This window comes from Capricornis sumatraensis, chromosome 1 (genome assembly GCF_032405125.1).
Source record: "Capricornis sumatraensis isolate serow.1 chromosome 1, serow.2, whole genome shotgun sequence".
NCBI lineage: Eukaryota > Metazoa > Chordata > Mammalia > Artiodactyla > Bovidae > Capricornis > Capricornis sumatraensis.
Genome location: NC_091069.1, coordinates 9634740 through 9649165, shown reverse-complemented (window position 1 = coordinate 9649165; position 14426 = coordinate 9634740). Strand labels below are relative to the sequence as shown.

The 14426-nt window shown below is 50.7% G+C and overlaps 1 non-coding gene across 1 annotated transcript; it reads left to right on the top strand.

The window, feature by feature from the left end:
* Positions 1–12419: 12419 nt before the first annotated feature.
* TRNAW-CCA (transfer RNA tryptophan (anticodon CCA)) lies at positions 12420–12491 on the top strand. Its single transcript has one exon. It is a non-coding gene; the product is annotated as a tRNA-Trp (tRNA).
* Positions 12492–14426: the final 1935 nt, after the last annotated feature.

Here is a 14426-nt window from a genome sequence, read left to right as displayed (position 1 = left end):
AAAATGACCAGTTGCTTCACATCACGGCCTGCAGGGTTTCCGCCGATAGCAGATACCATGAGTCCGAGCCTTGAGTACCAAGTACTGAAGGGGAGGCTGTTTCAGGGGCAAGGACAGCTCCCTCTCTGCTTCAGGTCACACACTGCAGATGACCTCGGAAGCAGGGTGGTGTTGCCTCTCTCTCCAGAGGGAAGAGGTGTGCTGGAGGGGCGCCCTCCCCCCGGCCTCCGGGGCCTTTACAGGCAGAACCGGTAACTCCACCTGGTGTTTTCACAACCCTCTGTGTAAATGAAGTCACAGCTTGGTGCTAGTCCAACAGCCTGGACGGCATCAAGCTGCGAGCCCCAACCGGCAGACACCGGTTCGCTCTCCGCCAAAAACTAAACAATAAAAACAAGCAAAAGAGGTGTGCTTTCAAAGTGCGTCTGTCAGAAGACGATTTGGAAAGTCTTTCATAATAAGGACTGAAGTCTGAAAGTGAAAGTCGCTCAGTCGTGTCCAACTCTCTGCAACCTGCGTGGACTGTATAGCCGTTCTGGCCATGGAATTCTCCAGGCCAGAATACTGGAGTGGGTAGCCTTTTCCCTTCTCCAGGGGATCTTCCCAACCCAGGGATCAAACCCAGGTCTCCCGCCTTGCAGGCAGATTCTTCACCAGCTGAGCCACCAGGGAAGCCACCCCCGCCACCCCTCCCCAAGCAGACTATTAATGATTTGTGTCCTTGGAGTCCCCAGGGCCCTGAATTTTCTCTCACTGAAAAGCGGCCTTTGATTTTGGATTCGGGGTCTCTTCTAGGCCTCTGCTCAAACGGTTCTTCCACTGACCCAATAAATGACTACACAGCAGTCAGGAGACCCGTATCCAACACTCAACTTTGTTACCGGCCTGCTGGTCGTGCTGAGCAAGCCAGTAACCCTCTCTGAGCCCAGTGTCATCCTGGTGAAACTGGGCCAGGGTCAGCCTCACGGGCGCAGGGTGGAGGCTAAAGGAAATCCTGGGTATGGGACCCAGAGGCCAGTTACGAGGCCCTGCGGGCATCCACCTGGAGCTGCTCAGACTCTAGTGAGTGCTCCCTGGCCCAGCCGGGCTGTCCCTCCCCATTGGCCTAGAGCTGTGCCCACCTGCAGGGTTTCTGTTCTCCTGTGGGGTCTGTTTTTGTTTTTTTTTTTTAAGTTCATGTTATATTACCCCTTCCCTGGGACTTGAAAGAAATGTATTTTTAAGAACAGGCCCCTGGTTTCCTACTGACCTGCCTGCCTTCGTTTTCTTTTTCTTTTTTTCATTTTATTTCGTTATTTATTTTGGGTGGTGGTGGGTCTTCGTTGCTACACAGGTCTTTTCTCTAGTTGCGGAGAGCGGGCAGCTCCTCCCTCGTCGCCGTGTGCGGGCTGCTCGTTGCGCTGGCTCCTCTTGTCGAGGAGCACTGGCTTCTCTTGTCGAGGAGCACTGGCTTCTCTTGTCGAGGAGCACTGGCTTCTCTTGTCGAGGAACACTGGCTCTAGGGCAGGAGAGCCGCAGTGCTCGTGGCCCGTGGGCTCAGTCCTCGCAGCTCCCGGGCCCTGGAGCACAGGCTCACTCGTCGTGGCGCACGGGCTTAGTTGCTCCGCAGCGTGGCGGCTCTTCCCAGAGCAGCGATGGAAGCCATGCCTCCCGCGCTGGCAGGCGGATTCCTTTACCACTTAGTCACCGGGGAAGCCCCTGACCTGCGTTTCCTGAAGACTGCCTGCTCCCGGCCTGCAGTTTTCCCTCCCCCGTTATTGCCTCCACAGCCCTGAAGTCCTCTCAGTGGAGACATCACTTAGGCGTGTCTTTTTGAGCCCTTTGTTCTACTGAAGTGTGGGCTTTCACACTTTTTCCTGACCAAAAGATTCCTTTAAAAACTCCAGGGTAGATTTTCAAGCTCCTGGAAGCCCTCACTCAAGAGAAGCCCAGAGGGGTTTAAGGAGGAAGCTTGCGTCTCACGTGAGCAAGTGAGAGCTGAATTCCTCAGCTTCAGAGTATGCCGAGTTCACTTTGAGGAAGGTAGACAGAGAAAAGCCTTCGGTCTGGAATCCAGAAAGACAGCCACAAGTGACGTGAATCTCTTTTTCCTGATATTGAAGGTAAAAGCCGTAGAAACCCTGAGTACTCAGAAATCTGAGTACAGAGAGATACAGAGACAGAGAAACCAAGGACCGTCCTGGGTTCCTTGTCGCTTGTGAGTTTTAGAGGCTCAGTCCACAGAGGGTCTGGACCAAAAAGACTCCCAGGGTTAGACTACAGCATAGCAAATAATCTCCCTTATGGATCACAGCCTTGTCATGGCAAAGGGTCTTAGGTAACTCAGTGAAGCTATGAGCCATCCGAAAGGAAATCAACCCCGAATATTCACTGGAAGGACTGATGCTGAAGCTCCAGTACTTTAGCCACCTGATGCAAACAGCCGACTCACTGGAAAAGACCTTGATGCTGGGAAAGATTGAAGGCAAAAGGAGAACAGGGTGGCAGAGAATGAGATGGTTACATACAATCACTGACTCAATGGACATGAGTTTGAGCAGCCTCTAGGAGATGGTGAAAGAGAAGCCTGGCGTGCGGCAGTCCATGGGGTGGCAAAGAGTGGGACACAGCTGAACGACTGAAAGCAACAGTGAATAATCCATTAGTGAATAGCGTCTCTGATTATACTTTGGCACTGGTGTTACTTGACACCAAATTTTACAGGAGGGTCAAGAGGCCGGTCTTCTGAGCTAAATGTGGGTGATGGTGCTGCCTTCCCCTTTCGACTGGAAGCAGGGCTCCCTTGCTTCTCGCAGACATAGGACAGAGTCACGCCATCTGCCTTGCAGGGTTGTGACAGCTTCCTCCAAGTGACCACTGTGGCCAGTGCTGCCGACCCCCCCCCACCCCCACCTCCTGACACCATTAGTCCTTACGGATAATGGAGAGCCTTGCTTGTGCAGAAAAGCTTCACGGATCTACACCCATGAGACCCTCAGCGAAGCACTCTCTGGATCCAAGCTCAGAGGGGAGTCGCTCCTGTTGCCGTTGTCTCTAGGTTCCTGAGCCGGTCTCTAGAGGTTTGGGGCTAGGAAGCTGCAGTTTTAATGAGCACCCCAGGCCATTCTGGCACATCTGGAACTCTGAGAACCTGCTGTTGGAGAGTCTGGAGTCTGGGGCCAGCTCTGAAGACACTGTCTTTAAAGCCCACCCACCCTGCTTCCCCGCCCCCTCCCAACACATCGGTCTGGACCAGTACGTTGCCCATGAGGGTGCCCCTTGTCTTCTCGCGAGATGTGGTTTGCTCTTTAAACAGAGGGTGCGCATGGCCAAGAGCATGAGCTGGCTTCCTGAGTGGTGGTGCCCTGGGTGAGCAGCAGTGTCCCTGGTGGTCAGGGTCATCTGCCTGGACTCTCCATCAGGGCTCCTATGAAAACCACTTGTGATTTCTGCCTGGGGCATCTGCGATCTCTTGAAGCTCAGTCAGCTGCTCTGGAGGTTGCCTGCCTGTGTCCCTGAGGAGCCCCTGGCACTCCCCCAAATAATTCTGTGGTACCCCTCACAGCCTCTAAACCTGGGTGAGTTCCATCAAGTCATGTTTGCTTGTGTGACTCCGCTCCGAAACTGCCCTGACGGGGCAAAAAGAAGCCCTGCTCGCCGTGTGGGACCAGCGCTTACTGCAAAACAAGGCAGGATGTGGGAGGAGGTGCCCTGGGGTCTTAGGCAATCTGGACCTGAGCTCTGGCTCTGTGGCCACCTTGCTGTGAAAATCATGAGACCCTCACCCACGTATCTTCACCTGAAAAAGTAGGCCTTTCCACAAACGGGCCACCAGCCTGCTGGCTTGGGCCTTCCCCGTGTGTCCTTTGACTTGTTTATCCTCAGAGTCCTAACACCTGTTTCAGCTCCCACCAGCCATGTTTTCAGCTGTTCCGCTAGGTACCCTGGATAGCCTGCTTCTGCTACACTTCCTGTGATTTAATGATAGTAATAATAATAATAATGATGATAATACATAACCTCATGGGATTATCATGAGAAATCAGTCGACACACGAAAAGCACCCAGACCAGGGCCTGGCCCAGGGCAGTTCAATTGAGATTGAACCACCACCACCACCCTCTTTGGATTTAAAGGACTGTGGACTCGAGGTGGGTAGGGACCGTGGAATTTAAAGGTATGAGGGAAGGAGCAGGGTCCTGTGGCTCTAGGCGACCCCCAGGTGGGGGTGAGGGGTGGGGAGTGGTAGAGCCTTTCCCCGGGATTGGGAAAATGAAACAGGAAGCTCTCTCTAGGCAAGTGGGAACCACATCCACCCTTGCTTGCTTCTCTCTTGGAGGAGGGCAGGACAGTGCCTGCGGCCTCCACCGTGGTCCCCTCGTGGGCTTAGCCACGTGTAGCGAGCAGTTCCCGCCCACAGGCAGCACTGCAGCTCTTCAGGGATTGCTCTCTCCTATCTGTGAATCACACTGCTGTGGAGTAGTTTGCATAGTTTCCCAAGTTTGTAATTAAAACAATTGAGAAACAGTTTTTACTATATATTAAAAAAAAAAAAGCATAACTGAACAGGAAATGTCTTTTAAGCAGATGTTGTGCTATGAGCCCTGTAGAAATATTATCTTCTCATCAGCCCAGCACGGTTATCTCAAGGCCCAAAAGAAACTGAGGGAGCATCTTTTCTCCTAACCTAGCATTTCTTCAGCGCCTAATATCATTTCACATTTAAAGGTGACAGCAATATCTTTAACATTTTTCTATTGGATTAATAACATTTAATGTTCAAAGCAATAAAGCAAAATGTTTTTGCGAGGGTTCCTTATATCACTAGCGGAAAATTCAAGTTTTTTTTTAAAAAAAGACCACACACACAAAGTACAACAGACGTCAAGAGCCATAAACTCAAAAGGGAGCGCGGGCATGGAGCTGGTTTCTCAGAGTCGGTGGGTGTGGGGGTGCAAGGCCAGCCCCACCTGGTGCCTGGAGGGACCTGTGCACTTGGCAGGGAGAGCTCTGCGCCCTCGCCCACTCCCCCAGCCATTCATCTCCCCCCCGCCACCGGCAGCGGAATATGACAATGTTAGCATTTTTCATTTCCCTGACGTTACCATTAATAAAGCAATGATCCAAAAGGGGCTTTGCTGACTCTGTTCTTTATGCTTCCATCACTCACGACTAGATAATTTCACACAGGATCGTTTTAAAATTAAATGACGATAAAAACGCTCTGCTGTTCTGTGTTCACCAGTTCATAGAAGTCTATCAAGTCATTAATGTGTCATGACAAACTGCTCGATGGATACAAGAGTAATTAATTATTTGAATAAATAACAAGTTGAACTTGGGGCTTTGAACCACAATGACACCACACATCCCATTAAGGGCATCTTGGAACCTTTTCAGGGCGCCGGTCTGAAGAGTTAAAACGCAGGCCAGGGTATTTGGAAACGATGAAAAACAATTTCATAAACACAGGGTAATGTTTTAACGGGGAGAAAGCCAAAAGTGTCACGTTGCCATGCCCACATGGAGTTCGGTGTTAAAAAGTTCTCCGGCTGCGGTCGTTTCAAGATACCACTTCATCAGTGATGATTTCAGAGAACAATTATACAGATTTTCATAATCACCATTAATCTGTACATGTTTTTCAAGATAATTACAGCAATTATTATTTAGATTTCTCTTTCTATGTGCCCATTGTAGAAAGGAACAAGTGCTTATTATACCGGATAGTTCAAAGAACCTTGGATTAAAATTCTTTGTCATCTCTGCACTCATTATTTCAACTCAGGTTGCCTCTGAAAGTTCATCAGCTCTAGAAATGAGCACAGTATGAGCAGGGCTCTATTATTAAACCTTAAGGTTGAGCTCAAACCATGGTGAATTGTTCGTCTGTGGGACTGCGGGGTTCGGTTAGAATTACTGTCAGGTAGAGGGAGACGCCCCTGACAGATGCAGTCGGAGACAGGTGGCAGCCTCACACCCAGCTTCTGTGATCGACTTACAAAGTGAGCTCACAACCAGTATTCAGAGTACATTTCTGTGACATGCCCTTTAAAGGTTAATATTAAATCTGAAATCTGAGCACTTGGTGGCATTGTACTTCATAGACACTCCCCAGTATTCCAGATGAAAGCGGGTGTCAGCCTCGGCGTCAGTTTTGTCTCTGGCTGCTCCTTTTTCTGACATCACCGTGGTCCAGGGAGCTTGTCGGCCAGAGCTGAGTTTGGGACATGTGATGTACGGCTCTCATGAGAAGCCGTTTCCAGGGAAGAGCCCCTTGAATGTCCCGCTGGTTGGAAAGGCGCCTCTGGGCAGGTTGACGGGCACGCCTGTGCCCCGTGCCTGCCACGGGGTGCCATTTTGTCATCTCCTATCATCGCACGCTCTCCGTGGGCACCAGCAGCCTGCCCACCTCAGCCAGAAGCTGCAAGTCTGGCTACATGAGGGGGAGGAAGGCCAGGCCTTCGGTTTTTAACTGGGAAGTCCAGTGTTTGAGAAAAATGCAAGACAGAGAAATGGTTTGTTTTTTTTCTCTCTTCAAATTAAGTTTTATTATAAAGTTATGACTTGGTTCAGATGCACACAGCAGTGCAGTCTTACTTACACAGGTTGGATTTCAATTGCTGTGAGACTTCCCACATCATTTGGTCCGTGTCTGTCCATCACTGTGCCTGGGCTTTTGGAATCACCCGGCAGCTTGGGGAGGATGAAACTTGGGGCCTCTGGGGGTGGCTGCCCCTTCAGGGCTCAGGCCTTCGCTCCAGGGTGCTCATCCTGAGTTCTCCCATGCACTCAGGGGTGCCCAGGCCCTGGTGAATGTGATCCCACTACTCAAGATCAGGAGATCTCTGTGCTGTGGAGCCAGAGGATCACATTTTGTTCCATTTTCCTTTAACCTGTGGGCAGTCTCTTTCCAAATCTTAAAATGTATAACATATACCTTTCCAGCTGTGTGATGCCCTAGCCTGTTGTCTTATCATTAAAGTACTTGGGCAGATAGTTAATTAACAGCATACTCATTGATCGTGGAATCAGAGGAAAAGGAATTCGAATGTCCCTTTTCGTAGACTCCTACTAGAGAATTCCCACCTGGAAACACAGCTTCCTTGGGGAACGCCGGCCTTCCCTCGTTTATCCGGGGTTGCCACGTCCCTGCAGGCCCCGGGCTAGCCGGGAGCTCGTGATCTGGGGAAGGGCACTGGGGCGGGTAGCAGGAGCAGAGTAGTACTGGGAGCAAGGCATTGACTCTAAGGATGACAGCTCAGGAGGTGACCCCGAGGGGTAACTCTCAGCCGGCTTGGGGGGTCGCAGGCAGGAGTGGACTCTCCAGGCCAAGCACAGAGCAAGGAGACAGGTGTATGGTAAACAGAAGGCCTGGCTTGGTCAGAAGTGGCAAACAGGTTACAGTAACTAGGTCTCCAAGTGTACGGAGCCGGTGGGGGAGGCTGCAAAGCTAGGTTGGGGTCAGCTTGCCAGGGCCTGGGCTAAGACCTTTGGATACCAACCTTTAAACTTGAGGAAACAATTGAAGAGTTCACGTAAAAGAATAACACGGGGAGTCCTGCACTGAAGCCAACTCCAGAGATCCCTGGGGTGGATGTGTCTGTCTTGGCCACAAGTGTTGTATCCCTGGGGCGAGTGCTCAGAAGACCCTGTGGGGACCCCACCACCACCACCACCCGCCCTGTGCTGGCCGCTTCACAGCTTCCACTCGGCGTACCTTCCATCCATGTGCTCGCCCTTCCTGATTGCGGCTTTCATTGCAGCTTTCTGCTCCCATCCTTCCCTGACTGCTTCATGCCACGTAGGGAGGTGTCCCCATTTCTGCACCAGTTTTGTGGCCCTGACCTGGCCCCTCCCTTCTGGGCTCCGGAGCCCTTTGTAGAGCAGGGGTAGTGACACTCATGGGGCTGTGCAGAGACTTAATTCTTGTTCAGTCACCAAGTTGTGTCTGACTCTTTGCCACCCCAGGGACTGCAGCACCCCAGGCCTCCCTGTCCCTCACCACCTCCCGAGGTTTGCCCAAATTCATGTCCATTGAATCAGTGATACCAGCCAACCATGGATGCGTGTGTAGTGTCCCTGACACTGTCCCCTGGACAGGCACCCCAGGGCAATGCTCCCCTGAGCATGGGTCAGTGCTGGACAACCTGGACACCTTCTCTCTGCCCTTTAACCCCAGGAGAGAGGAGGCCTCTGGTCCAGAACTTACTATAACCCTTCGTGATTGTTGCTTTTGAGAAGCCTTTTTGCGTAGAATCTAGAAGAAGGGTAGAGAAATCAGCTGTTGCCTACAGTGGGCCAGCCTGGGTGGATTTCGTCCATTGTTTCTTCTGAGGTTTAAACCCAGGTCTCCAATCACCAATGCATATTTAATACTTAGGGTGATACTTATCGTTTGTGAGACTGAAGAAGGTCAAGGCTGGGACAGATTTTTGACATCATCTCGTGGCCCAAGGCTCTGAAGACCTAGCTGCACACTACAGTCACCTGGGAGCTTTGAAGACTGATGCCTCAGTTCACCCCCTCAGAAGTAAAGCAGAACCTCCAAGGGGTTACAGCAGCAGCAGCAGTAATTTTTTAAAGTTGCCAGGTGAGCACCAGCCAGGTGGCTGATGTAGCCCAAGCCGTTCACTCGCAGATGAGGATGCTGAGACCAGACTGGCCCCATGTGGGCCCCCTGACTCCACGGCCAGTTCTCTTCACTGTTACTTATTCTTGGTGTATCGTATCAGGAGGTCCATGATGTGGGTGTGACTCGGCCGTGGTAAAGTTTTGCTGGTTGAAGTGCTGTTTGCCAGGCTTCTTCACCCTGAAGTTTCTGTTTTTCCTTTTGTAATTAACACGTACTTTGTGGGAAATCCTTCAGACCATGTAAACAGCTCATTCCAAATCAGATTTTCACCTCCTAGCTTTAGCATCTTTTGATTTTGTCACTCCATCCTCCCTTCAGTATTTCTGAGTTGGTATTTTACTATAAAGAAGAGTTTTCTCTTATCCCCAGTTTGTGTATATTGAGGTGGACTAATGGATTCGTATTCGTTCTTACCATTATTTATTTTGATGCTCATCACTGTGATGGGAGGCCCGACCTTCTGCTGCTTTGAGAACGTCTTTACTTTCTGGTACAACGAGATGTTGCATGTTCCTTCCCTGCCCAGCACTCAATCGGCCACTTCTCCAAAGAGCCCCGTTTCTTTTAGAGAAGAATCCTGGAATCCCAGATCAGAGCACTGGGCATTCTCATCACTTTCAAGGCACCATTGCTTCTCTGGCCCCAGGAGATAGAAGTGTACTACATGTGAGTGTGTGTGTTGGGGCACATACACATACATGAAATGTATGTATGTACATACATGTACAAGGACTTCCCTGGTGGCTCAGACAGTAAAGCGTCTGTCTACAATGCAGTACATATCTACATGTGTTTACCTCTGAACCTGCTTTTCCTCTTTTGAAGCATAGTTGGTTTACAGTGCTGTGCTGATCTCTGCGGTACAGCAGAGTGACTCCGTTCAGTTGCTCAGTCATGTTCGACTCTTTGCGACCCGATGGTCTGCAGCACGCCAGGCTTCCCTGTCCATCACCAACTCCTGGAGCTTACTCAAAATCATGTCCATCAAGTCAGTGATGCCATCCAACCATCTCATTCTCTGTCATCCCCTTCTCCTCCTGCCTTCAGTCTTTCTCAGCATCAGGGTCTTTTCGGATGAGTCAGCTCTTCACATCAGGTGGTGAAAGTACTGGAGCTTCAGCCTCAGCATCAGTCCTTCCAATGAATATTCAGAACTGACTCAGTTATACACATGTATTCATTCTTTTTTTTTTATTTTGTTTCTCTACTCTTCAGGCAGATTGGATATAGTTCTCTGTGTTGTACGGTAGGACCTTGTTGTTTATCCGTTCTAAACGCAGTAGTCTGCATCTAGTAACCCAGAACTCCCAGTCCATCCCTCTTCCCCTCCCTCTCCCTCTCGGCAACCACAGGACTGTTCTGTATACGGTGGAATACTGTGTTCAGTCACTCAGTCGTGTCTAGCTCTTTGTGATTGCATGGACTGTAGCTCTCCAGGCTTTCCTGTCCATGGAATTTTCCAGGCAAGACTACTGGAACTGGTTGCCATTTCCTCCTCCAGGAGATCTTCCCAACCCAGGGATCGAACCCATGTCTCTTGCGTCTCTTGCATTGGCAGGCAGATTCTTTACCACTGCGCCACCTGGGAAACCCGCAATGGAATACCAGTCAGCCATAAAAAAAAAGAATGGAATGTTGCCATTTGCAGCAACATGGATACAACTAGAGATTATCATACGAAGTAAAGTAAGTCGGACAGAGAAAGATAAATACTGTATGACTTCACTTATACGTGGAATCTAAAACGTGGCACAAATGAACCTGTCTGCAAAGCCGAAGCGTACGCACAGACACGTGTCTGCTGATTAAACCCAGGCTCCTACTGGCCCATCTAATTGCCGAGCACATTCGCATCTTCTCCCCGGCATTTCGCCAACTTCTCTGCCTCAGCCTGCACATTAACAGTCAGCGTCCTTCAGTGTTCCATCCTGGGCCCACCTGTCCTCAGTCATCACGATGCAGGTGACAGCCGAACACTCCCTTAGGTCTTACTCCTGTACTTGTATCTGGGCGGTCCTCACCAACCAGCCTTGCATTCCTGGCGCTTGTATCCCCACCAGTGTTGGCCAGTGTCTTCCCTTGGATGTCTCACAAGCCCTTCAGACCTCACACATCCAAAATGGGACCCTCCAGCTCACCCTGCGCTGCCCACCCCCACCCCCCCATCCATGCGCCGCACCCTTTCTCCCAACTGTTTGAACCTCAGAACACCTCAGAAGCACCCTTGACTCCTCTGCCCTGGCTCCTCCATAGCCCATCGCCACATGTCTCAATTGTGCCATCTAAATATCTCTCCCTCTGTCCCCTCCCCTCTGTTCTCACGGTCACAGTCCTGGCCCAGGCCCCCAGCATCCCTTGATTTGCTGTCAGAACCTCCTCCAGGTGGTCCCGCCTCCAGCCTTACTCTCATAACAGCATGGGAGACATCCCTAAAATATAAACATATGTCCTCTCCAGCTCAGAACCCTTCAGTGGTTCCCCAGGGGCCTCACGGGGACATTCAGGCCCCTGTAGATGGCAGTCAAGGTCCTGTGAGCTGGCCCTCGGTTGTCCCCACCCTTTCTTCTGTGCAGCTGTAACAGACTGTGACAGATCTGTAGTCACCCCAACACAAGCTCTCTGACAGGTGGAAAAAACAAACTGCAGAACAGTCGGTTATGCTGTGACGCTATTTTTGTTAAAAACACCAATGAAAAGGGAAGAAGTGAAAGTGTTAGTCGCTTCAGTCATGAAGTCTTTGCAACCCCATGGACTGTAGCCTGCTAGGCTCCTCTGTCCATGGAATTCTCCAGGCAAGAACACTGGTGTAGGTAGCCATTCCCTTCTCCAGCGGATCTTCCTGACCCAGGGATTAAACCCGGGTCTCCTGTATTAGCAGGAGACTTCCCTGGTGACTCAGAAGTTAAAGCGTTTGCCTCCAATGCGGGAGACCTGGGTTTGATCCCTGGGTTGGGAAGATCCCCTGGAGAAGGAAATGGTAACCCACTTTAGTGTTCTTGCCTGGAGAATCCCATGGACGGAGAAGCCTGATAGGCTACAGTCCATGGGGTCGCAAAGAGTTGGACACGACTGAGTGACTTCACCTCCTGCATTAGCAGGCAGATTCTTTACTGTCTGAGCCACCAGGGAAGCCTATACCCAAAAAATGCTACATTTCTTCTTGACTTGCAAGCTCATAGGTAAACACAGGAAATGGAGGGACTGCAAGGGCCGTGTGCAGACCACTACCCTGCTGTCCCCAAAGGACAGGGCTCAGGAGTCAAGGGACACTTTCACATAACTGGACTATTGGAATTGTTTCTTTAGAAAGCATTTATTTATTGAGAGGCTGAAAAAAAGAAAACTTAAAAATATGTTTGAGTTGGTTTTGAGATGGTGGAAAAAGCCCTGGAGAACAAAGTTCATCTCCTGCACTGGGTCCGACCCTGCCAGGTCTGCCCTGTCCCTGTCAAGGCTTGGCCTCAGTTGCAGGACAGTGGCTGTGGGTTGATGGGCTCGGTTTAGACCTCGCCCACCTCCCTGAGCAACGTGCTTGCCCCTGGTGGCAGTACCCCTGGGCTGGCCGCTCGGTTCTGCCTCTTATTCTGCGCTCACAGAGCCCCTTGTGTTGCTCTCGAGCTCATGGAGGAGTTTTTTGTGTGTGCACTGGGGAAGCAGGTGTGAACACGTGGTGATAGTGACCCGCCCGGGCGCCCCTCAACAAGCCACAGGGGGAAGTGTCGCTTAACTGGATTTTATCTTTACTTTGAGGGAAATGCAGTTGGTCCCTGCCCCAAGCCTTGAAGTACTTATAGAGTTTTATACTTCCCTGGTGGCTCAGACGGTAAAGCGTCTGCCTCCAGTGCAGGAGACCCAGGTTCAATCCCTGGGTAGGGAAGATCTCCTGGAGGAGGAAATGGCAACCCACTCCAGTATTCTTGCCTGGAAAATCCCATGGAGAGAGGAGCCTGGTAGGCTACAGTCCATGGGGTGGCAAAGAGTCGGACAGACTGAGCAACTTCACTTTTCATTTTCTGCAGCCGAGTGAGGGTATACTCCTTCATGTATTTAGAGTCCCTGGTGGGCGTGGTGGGCATGGTGGGCATGGCAGCCACCCATGGCTCAGCTGCAGGGGTTCCCCCCACCCAGCAGAGACCCTTGAGGGTCCTCCCACACAGCCCCTGGGGCCCTCTGGGGTGCTGCTCGGAATGGTGGGGCAGGAGGGCTGGAGGGCCCCCAGACTCCTCCCAGGATGTGGGGTTGCGGACAGGGGAAGCAGGCTACGGGACTGAAGTGACAGTTACCGTGAGGTGCTGTGCATTTGGAAGGTAGGGGCAGAGAGATGGGGGGACTCCCTAATTACCCACACAAAATAGAACCTCAGAGACCATTTGTGGTGTGAAGGCATCTTTATTTGAAAAGTGCAGTATTTCTGCCTCAGTTCAGTTCAGTCGCTCAGTCGTGTCCGACTCTTTGTAACCCTGTGAATTGCAACACGCCAGGCCTCCCTGTGCATCACCAACTCCCAGAGTTTACTCAAACCCATGTCCATCAAGTTGGTGATGCCATCCAGCCATCTCATCCTCTGTTGTCCCCTTTTCCTCCCGCCCCCAATCCCTCCCAGCATCAGGGTCTTTTCCAATAAGTCAACTCTTCGCATGAGGTGGCCAAAGTATTGGAATTTCAGCTTCAGCATCAGTCCTTCCAGTGAACACCCAGGACTGATCTCCTTTAGGATGGACTGGTTGGTCCTCCTTGCAGTCCAAGCGACTCTCAAGAGTCTTCTCCAACACCACAGTTCAAAAGCATCAATTCTTCAGCGCTCAGCTTTCTTCACAGTCCAACTCTCACATCCATACATGACCACTGGAAAAACCATAGCCTTAACTAGATGGACCCTCGTTGGCAAAGTAATGTCTCTGCTTTTGAATATGCTATTTAGGTTGGTCATGACTTTTCTTCCAAGGAGTAAGCGTCTTTTAATTTCATGGCTGCAGTCATCATCTGCAGTGATTTTGGAGCCCCCCAAAATAAAGTCTGACACTGTTTCCACTGTTTCCTCATCTATTTGCCATGAAGTGATGGGACCAGATGCCATGATCTTAGTTTTCTGAGTGTTGAGCTTTAAGCCAACTTTTTCACTCTCCTCTTTCACTTTCATCAAGAGGGTTTTTAGTTCCTCTTCACTTTTCTGCCATAAGGGTGGTGTCATCTGCATATCTGAAGTTATTGATATTTCTCCTGGCAATCTTGATTCCAGGTTGTGCTTCTTCCAGCCTAGCGTTTCTCATGATGTACTCTACATAGAAGTTAAATAAGCAGGGTGACAATATACAGCCTTGACGTACTTCTTTTCCTATTTGGAACCAGTCTGTTGCTCTATGTCCAGTTCTAACTGTTGCTTCCTGCCTAACCTGGTAAAATAAGCCTCCTGACACCCAGGGGCAGTTTTGTTCTCTTGGCTTTGGGGGCTTTTTTTCCAGGGTACGTTTAGCACCTGGACCAGCATGGGCCTTGCTTTTGCAGGCAAGCTTGACCTGTGACTATAGAGACAGCAGACGCCAGGAGAGCTGTGGTCAGGGCACCCAGGGAGGCCCTCCTGGGCAGGCTTTGCCTCTACACCCCCAAAAGCCTTTGGCCTCAGGTTATATAACTGAATGTGGATGCAGTTGTGTTTTTATGTAAAAGCAGAGAGAAAGACAGAAAGGTCTGTCTTGGAGGGGCTTTTCCATCTAGCACAGGGGTGATGACAGTTACTGAGGCCTTAGTTTGTACCTGGGGCTTTATGCTTTTAACCTCATCTAAACTTTGCAGCCGTCCAGGTATGACTTAC